This window comes from Phoca vitulina, unplaced genomic scaffold (assembly GCF_004348235.1).
Source record: "Phoca vitulina isolate PV1807 unplaced genomic scaffold, GSC_HSeal_1.0 scaffold4, whole genome shotgun sequence".
NCBI classification, from domain to species: domain Eukaryota; kingdom Metazoa; phylum Chordata; class Mammalia; order Carnivora; family Phocidae; genus Phoca; species Phoca vitulina.
In genome coordinates this window covers 36,266,420-36,274,911 of record NW_022589707.1, presented here as the reverse complement: position 1 = coordinate 36,274,911, position 8,492 = coordinate 36,266,420, and the positions used below count along the sequence as shown (strand labels likewise).

The following is an 8,492-nucleotide window of genomic DNA, read 5'->3' as shown; positions in this document are numbered from 1 at the left end:
CCCCCACCCCCCACTCCAGCAACCCTCAGTTTGTTTCCTGAGATTAAGAATTCCTCATATCAGTGAGGTCATATGATACATGTCTTTCTCTGTTTGACTTATTTCGCTCAGCATAATACCCTCCAGTTCCATCCACGTCGTTGCAAATGGCAAGATCTTATTCCTTTTGATGGCTGCATAATATTCCATTGTATATATATACCACTTCTTCTTTATCCATTCATCTGTTGATGGACATCTTGGCTCTTTCCACAGTTTGGCTATTGTGGACATTGCTGCTATAAACATCGGGGTGCACGTAGCCTTTCGGGTCCCTACTTTTGTATCTTTGGGGTAAATACCCAGTAGTGCAATTGCTGGATCATATGGTAGCTCTATTTTCAACTTTTTGAGGAACCTCCATACTGTTTTCCAGAGTGGCTGCACCAGCTTGCATTCCCACCAACAGTGGAGGAGGGTTCCCCTTTCTCCGCATCCCTGCCAACATCTGTCATTTCCTGACTTGTTAATTGTAGCCATTCTGACTGGTGTGAGGTGGTATCTCATTGAGGTTTTGATTTGGATTTCCCTGATGCCGAGCGATAATTGAACACTTTTTCATGTGTCTGTTGGCCATTTGGATGTCTTCTTTGGAAAAATGTCTGTTCATGTCTTCTGCCCATTTCTTGATTGGATTCTTTGTTCTTTTGGTGTTGAGTTTGATGAGTTCTTTATAGATTTTGGATACTAGCCCTTTATCTGATATGTCATTTGCAAATATCTTCTCCCATTCTGTCCGTTGTCTTTTGGTTTTGTTGACTGTTTCCTTTGCTGTGCAAAAGATTTTTATCTTGATGAAGTCCCAATAGTTCATTTTTGCCCTTGCTTCCCTTGCCTTTGGCGATGTTTCTAGGAAGAAGTTGCTGCGGCTGAGGTCGAAGAGGTTGCTGCCTGTGTTCTCCTTTAAGATTTTGATGGACTCCTGTCTCACATTTAGGTCTTTCAACCATTTGGAGTCTATTTTTGTGTGTGGTGTAAGGAAATGGTCCAGTTTCATTCTTCTGCATGTGGCTGTCCAATTTTCCCAACACCGTTTGTTGAAGAGATGGTCTTTTTTCCATTGGACATTCTTTCCTGCTTTGTCGAAGATTAGTTCACCATAGAGTTGAGGGTCCATTTCTGGGCTCTCTATTCTGTTCCATTGATCGATGTGTCTGTTTTTGTGCCAGTACCATACTGTCTTGATGATGACAGCTTTGTAGTAGAGCTGGAAGTCTGGAATTGTGATGCCGCCAGCTTTGCTTTTCTTTTTCAACATTCCTCTGGCTATGCGGGGTCTTTTCTGGTTCCATACAAATTTTAGGATGATTTGTTCCATTTCTTTGAAGAAAGTGGATGGTATTTTGATGGGGATTGCATTGAATGTGTAGATTGCTCTAGGTAGGATTGACATCTTCACAATATTTGTTCTTCCAATCCATGAGCATGGAACGTTTTTCCATTTCTTTGTGTCTTCCTCAATTTCTTTCATGAGTATTTTATAGTTTTCTGAGTATAGATCCTTTGCCTCTTTGGTTAGATTTATTCCTAGGTATCTTATGGTTTTGGGTGCAATTGTAAATGGGATCGACTCCTTAATTTCTCTTTCTTCTGACTTGTTGTTGGTGTCTAGGAATGCCACTGACTTCTGTGCATTGATTTTATATCCTGCCACTTGACTGAATTCCTGTATGAGTTCTAGCAGTTTTGGGGTGGAGTCTTTGGGATTTTCCACATAAAGTATCATATCATCTGCAAAGAGTGAGAGTTTGACTTCTTCTTTGCCAATTTGGATGCCTTTGATTTCTTTTTGTTGTCTGATTGTTGTGGCTAGGACTTCTAATACTATGTTGAATAGCAGTGGTGATAGTGGACATCCCTGCCGCGTTCCTGACCTTAGGGGGAAAGCTCTCAGTTTTTCCCCATTGAGAATGATATTTGCTGTAGGTTTTTCATAGATGGCTTTTATGATATTGAGGTATGTACCCTCTATCCCTATACTCTGAAGAGTTTTGATCAAGAAAGGATGCTGTACTTTGTCAAATGCTTTTTCTGCATCTATTGAGAGGATCATATGATTCTTGTTCTTTCTTTTGTTGATGTATTGTATCACGTTGATTGATTTGCGGATGTTGAACCAACCTTGCAGCCCAGGGATAAATCCCACTTGGTCGTGGTGAATAATCCTTTTAATGTACTGTTGGATCCTATTGGCTAGTATTTTGGTGAGAATTTTTGCATCCATGTTCATCAGGGATATTGGTCTGTAATTGTCCTTTTTGATGGGGTCTTTGTCTGGTTTTGGGATCAAGGTAATGCTGGCCTCATAAAATGAGTTTGGAAGTTTTCCTTCCATTTCTATTTTTTGGAACAGTTTCAGAAGGATAGGTATTAATTCTTCTTTAAATGTTTGGTAGAATTCCCCTGGGAAGCCATCTGGCCCTGGGCTTTTGTTTTTTGGGAGATTTTTGATGACTGCTTCAATTTCCTTAGTGGTTATAGGTCTGTTCAGGTTTTGTATTTCTTCCTGGTTCAGTTTTGGTAGTTGATACATCTCTAGGAATGCATCCATTACTTCCAGGTTATCTAATTTGCTGGCATAGAGTTGCTCATAATATGTTCTTATAATTGTTTGTATTTCTTTGGTGTTGGTTGTGATTTCTCCTCTTTCATTCATGACTTTGTTGATTTGGGTCATTTCTCTTTTCTTTTTGATAAGTCTGGCCAGGGGCTTATCAATCTTGTTAATTCTTTCAAAGAACCAGCTCCTAGTTTCGTTGATCTGTTCTACTGTTCTTTTGGTTTCTATTTCATTGATTTCTGCTCTGATCTTTATTATTTCTCTTCTCCTGCTGGGTTTAGGCTTTATTTGCTGTTTTTTCTCCAGCTCCTTTAGGTGTAGGGTTAGGTTGTGTACTTGAGACCTTTCTTGTTTCTTGAGAAAGGCTTGTATTGCTATATACTTTCCTCTTAGGACTGCCTTTGCTGTATCCCAAAGATTTTGAATAGTTGTGTTTTCATTTTCATTGGTTTCCATGAATTTTTTTAATTCTTCTTTAATTTCCTGGTTGACCCATTCATTCTTCAGTAGGATGCTCTTTAGCCTCCAAGTATTTGAGTTCTTTCCGACTTTCCTCTTGTGATTGAGTTCTAGTTTCAAAGCATTGTGGTCTGAAAATAGGCAGGGGATGATCCCAATCTTCTGGTACCGGTTGAGACCTGATTTATGACCTAGGATGTGATCGATTCTGGAGAATGTTCCATGGGCACTAGAGAAGAATGTGTATTCCGTTGCTTTGGGATGGAATGTTCTGAATATGTCTGTGAAGTCCATTTGGTCCAGTGTGTCATTTAAAGTCTTTATTTCCTTGTTGATCTTTTGCTTAGACGATCTGTCCATTTCAGTGAGGGGGGTGTTAAAGTCCCCCACTATTATTGTATTGTTGTCAATGTGTTTCTTTGCTTTTGTTATTAATTGCCTTATATAATTGGCTGCTCCCGTGTTAGGGGCATAGATATTTACAATTGTCAGATCTTTTTGTTGGATAGACCATTTAAGTAGGATATAGTGTCCTTCCTCATCCCTTATTACAGTCTTTGGTTTAAAATCTAATTTGTCTGATATAAGGATTGCCACACCAGCTTTCTTTTGGTGTCCATTAGCATGGTAAATGGTTTTCCACCCCCTCACTTTCAATCTGGGGGTGTCTTTGGGTCTAAAATGAGTCTCTTGCAGACAGCATATCGATGGGTCTTGTTTTTTAGTCCAATCTGATGGCCTGTGTCTTTTGATTGGGGCATTTAGCCCATTTACATTCAGGGTAACTAATGAAAGATATGAATTTAGTGCCATTGTATTGCCTGTAAGGTGACTGTTACTGTATATTGTCTGTGTTCCTTTCTGGTCTATGTTGCTTTTAGGCTCTCTCTTTGCTTAGAGGACCCCTTTCGTATTTCAAATATTTCTTGTAGGGCTGGTTTCGTGTTTGCAAATTCCTTTAGTTTTTGTTTGTCTTGGAAGCTTTTTATCTCTCCTTCTATTTTCAATGACAGCCTAGCTGGATATAGTATTCTTGGCTGCGTACTTTTCTCATTTAGTGCTCTGAATATATCCTGCCAGTCCTTTCTGGCCTGCCAGGTCTCTGTGGATAGGTCTGTCACCAATCTAATGTTTCTACCATTGTAGGTTACATATCTCTTCTCCCGAGCTGCTTTCAGGATTTTCTCTTTGTCTCTGAGACTCGTAAGTTTTACTATTAGATGTCGGGGTGTTGACCTATTTTTATTGATTTTGAGAGGGGTTCTCTGTGCCTCCTGGATTTTGATGCCTGTTTCCTTCCCCAGATTAGGGAAGTTCTCTGCTATAATTTTCTCCAATATACCTTCTGCCCCTCTCTCTCTTTCTTCTTCTTCTGGGATCCCAGTTATTCTAATGTTGTTTCGTCTTATGGTATCGCTTATCTCTCGAATTCTGCCCTCGTGATCCAGTAGTTGTTTATCTCTCTTTTTCTCAGCTTCTTTATTTTCCATCATTTTGTCTTCTATCTCACTGATTCTTTCTTCTGCCTCATTTATCCTAGCAGTTAGCGCCCCCATTTTTGATTGCACCTCATTAATAGCCTTTTTGATTTCTACTTGGTTAGATTTTAGTTCTTTTATTTCTCCAGAAAGGGGTTCTCTAATAACTTCCATGCTTTTTTCAAGCCCAGCTAGTATCTTTAAAGTGATGATTCTGAACTCTAGATCTGACATCGTACTAATGTCCGTATTGAGTAGGTCCCTGGCAGTCGGTACTACCTCTCGTTCTTTTTGTTGAGGTGATTTTTTCCATCTTGTCATTTTGTCCAGAGGAGACTAGATGAATGAGAGAACAAAATGCTAACAGGGTAACAACGTCCCCAGAAAATATACTCTAAACAAATCAGAAAAGACCTGAAGCCAGGGGAAAAGAAAGGGAAAGAAAGAAAAAAGAAAAAAAAAGATAAAGATAAAAACAAACAAAAACAGAACAAAACAAAAAAAAACAGAATATGATCAAATATGATCAGGCTGGTGCATAGATCAGTGCCACACACTAGATTTTGGGTGGATTTTGGTTTGTTAGAGGAAAGTGCCTCCCAAAATTTTAAAGAAAGAAAATCTTTTATATGTACAAAAATAAGGGTTGATATGATGAAGGGATGGAATATGACTGTAAAGATGAAAACTATAAAAAATTTTATAAAAGGAATTGATAAGAAGTTGTTTGAAAAAAGAAAGAAGAGGATCTAAAAAAAAAAAAAGAAAGAAAAAGGGAGAGAATGTGATCAGGCAGCAGAGTAGAACAAAACCATACACTAGAGATTTAGGGTATATTTTGATCTGTTAGAAAATCTATCTCAAAATTTTAAAGAGAGAACAACTTATATATATATGCCAAAAATAAGGGTAATTACTATGAAGGGATAGAATATGACTCTAAAAATGAAAAATAAAAATGTTTTTTAAAAACGGGATTGATAAGATGTTGGTTGAAAAAGGAAAAAAGAAAAATTCAAAAAAAAATTAACTTTGAAAGACTAAAGAATCATGGTAAAAAAGCCATGGATTCTATGTGCGTTATTCCCCTAGCATTGGAGTTCTGCCGTTCTCATTGATCGGTAAACTTGCTCTTGGCTGGCTGTTCTCACTGATCTTCTGGGGGAGGGGCCTGTTGCCGTGGTTCCCAAATGTCTTTGCCGGAGGCGGAATTGCCCCGCCCTTGCCCGGTCCGGGCTAAGTACTCTGCTCGGGTTTGCTCTCAGGAGCTTTTGTTCCCTGCAATCTTTCTGTACAGCTTTGGAGGACGAGAGTGAAAATGGCGGCCTCCCAATCTCCGCCCCGGAGGATCCAAGCACTCAGGGCTCCACTCCTCAGTGCGCCCCCAGAGAAAAGCAGTCAGTCACTCCCGTCTCCCCGGTCTCCGGCCGCACGCCGTGCTCACCCGGCCTGTGACCGAGCGTTTCTATCTCTGGCACCCGACCCTGTGTGGAGTCTCCAAACCCAGCAGATCCCTGCGGTGCACTCCCGCACCTCTCCTCCTGGGGGAGGAAGGGGAGTCTCCCCGGATCTGCCACTTGTTGGGTCCCTGCTGGAGGAGCAGTGGCCCGACTGTGCCGCGGATCACAGTTTATGGCAACCCCGAGCTGAGAGCCCGCCCCTCGGCTCTGTCTCTGCAGCCCGCTTCCCCGCTCCGATACCTGGGAGCTCTGCTGCACTCAGGCACCCCCGGTCTTTCTGTGACCCCCAGGGTGCTGAGACCACACTGTCCCGCGAGGGTTCCACCCCCCACTTAGCCACTGGAGTGACGTCCCTCATTGGAGTGGACTTCTAAAAGTTCCGATTTTGTGCTCCGCGGCTCTGTCACTTGCCAGAAGCGGCCTACGGAGGCCCGCCCCTCCCCTGCCATCTATGCTCCCGAATATCGCCTCGGATTCACTTCTCTGCATGTCCTACCTTCCAGAAAGTGGTTGCTTTTCTGTTCAGAGAGTTGTTGCTATTCTTTTCTTTCTTTTTTTTTTTTTTATTTAAAGATTTTATTTATTTATTTATTTGACAGAGAGAGACACAGCGAGAGCAGGAACACAAGCGGGGGAGTGGGAGAGGGAGAAGCAGGCTTCCCGCCGAACAGGGAGCCCGATGTGGGACTCAATCCCAGGACCCTGGGATCATGACCTGAGCCGAAGGCAGACGCTTAACGACTGAGCCACCCAGGCGCCCTGCTATTCTTTTCTTTGATCTCCTGTTGAGTTTGTAGGTGTTCAGAATGGTTTGATCCCTATCCAGCTGAATTCCTGAGACCAGACGAAATCCAGGTCTCCTACTCCTCCACCATCTTGCTCCGCCCTCTCAAGTATTCTTAATAGTGAGTCCCTGAAACAAGCAACTATAATTCAGACTCATCAGAGTCAAGTCTGACCATTGTTATGTTTCAGGAGTCATGGTGTCCTAAGACCATTCCTAGGTGTCAGTTTCAGTAGTTTATGCAGGTGCTAAGGCTTTTTTTTTTTTTTTTTAAGATTTTATTTATTTATTTGAGAGAGAGAATGAGAGAGAGAGCTCATGAGAGGGGGGAGGGTCAGAGGGAGAAGCAGACTCCCTGCTGAGCAGGGAGCCCGATGCGGGACTCGATCCTAGGAGTCCAGGATCATGACCTGAGCCGAAGGCAGTCGGTTAACCAACAGAGCCACCCAGGCACCCAGGTGCTAAAGCCTTGATGGACTCTTCTGAAAGTTTGACCCATCCAAACTGGCATAGATCATATGCAGTAAAATCTTATTTAATTATATGCAGATTATTCATTTGAGTCCAGAAGCTGATTTAAATTTTGGTTCTGTGAATATGTTAATTGTGCCCATAAATTTTCTGGGAGAAGACCTCATATGATATTTTCTAAAGCCCCGTTTAGTAAAAGGAGCCTAAGGTGATCTGATGACAGTAGATTGCAAGACATACAATGAAATGGGAAAGAAGTGCTCTGTAGCATAGTGGTCAAGATTTATTTTTTAATTTCATTAGTTTTCTTAGGATGAAAGTAACTTTTCTTTACTTAAAAACAGCAAACAAATACGCAAGCATATATACCAACCCATCTAAGTAACTATCGTATATGAAGCAATTGTGGTGGTTTACAATGTGATCTCAGGCTGATCTCTGAAAATATTACTTGTGTTTTCCCTGGTTGCTATGATAGATGTTAATTTTCAATGTCATCTTAGGAAAAGGTTAACAAATTTAATTCTTCTCTGAAACCTGCATTCTTGACTTTTTTCCTCCCGTCTCCACCCTTTACCAGTCTCTCATTTTTGACTTGGAGCTGTGTAAAGGTCTGTTCTGTCTCCTCCAAAATCTAGAGCGTAGGGAGATAAGGAGCAGGGCATTTAGAGCCGCATAGTCCTGAATTTCATCACAGCTCCTCCTTTTAATAATTGTGTCATTTTATGGTGCAATACTTTATATCTAGAGCCTTAGTTGGAAGTTGCAATGCCTACCTTCATAGGATAGTAGTAAGAATTAACCAAAATAATATTTGTAAAATTTTCAGCATATTTTCTGGCACATAAGAGGTTTTTACTCTTGTTGCTGCCGTTGCTGTTATTTCTGGGGCTATTATTCATGGGAACCAGCTCAGAAAAGATAACCTTTTGGAGAGAACTCTTACAAGAAAGAATGATAGCATGGAATTAAGTATATACAATTGCTAAATATGTCTCAAATCTGTGAGCATCTGGCAAGGGAAATTCATTTTCTGGTCTTTAACTGATGAGGAAACCAAGACCCAGAGAACTAAAATAACTTTCCTAGAGACGAACAGCTTGTAAGGGAAGGTGCCACAATTCAGCCTAGGTCTTCTGACTTCTAAGCTAATGCACCTTTCATGATCTATGCTGACTCTTATATGGAAATTATAAGTAAGCATAAGTCATTAGCATGAAATGGCAAATAAGTGAAGGATA

At 41.0% G+C, this 8,492-nt stretch overlaps 1 protein-coding gene across 3 annotated transcripts in view; it reads left to right on the top strand.

Moving 5' to 3' along the window:
- The window catches only part of BBS9 (Bardet-Biedl syndrome 9), a 448,772-nt gene that overhangs the window by 363,333 nt on the left and 76,947 nt on the right, over positions 1-8,492 (top strand). The gene's annotated exons all lie outside the window — the stretch shown is intronic.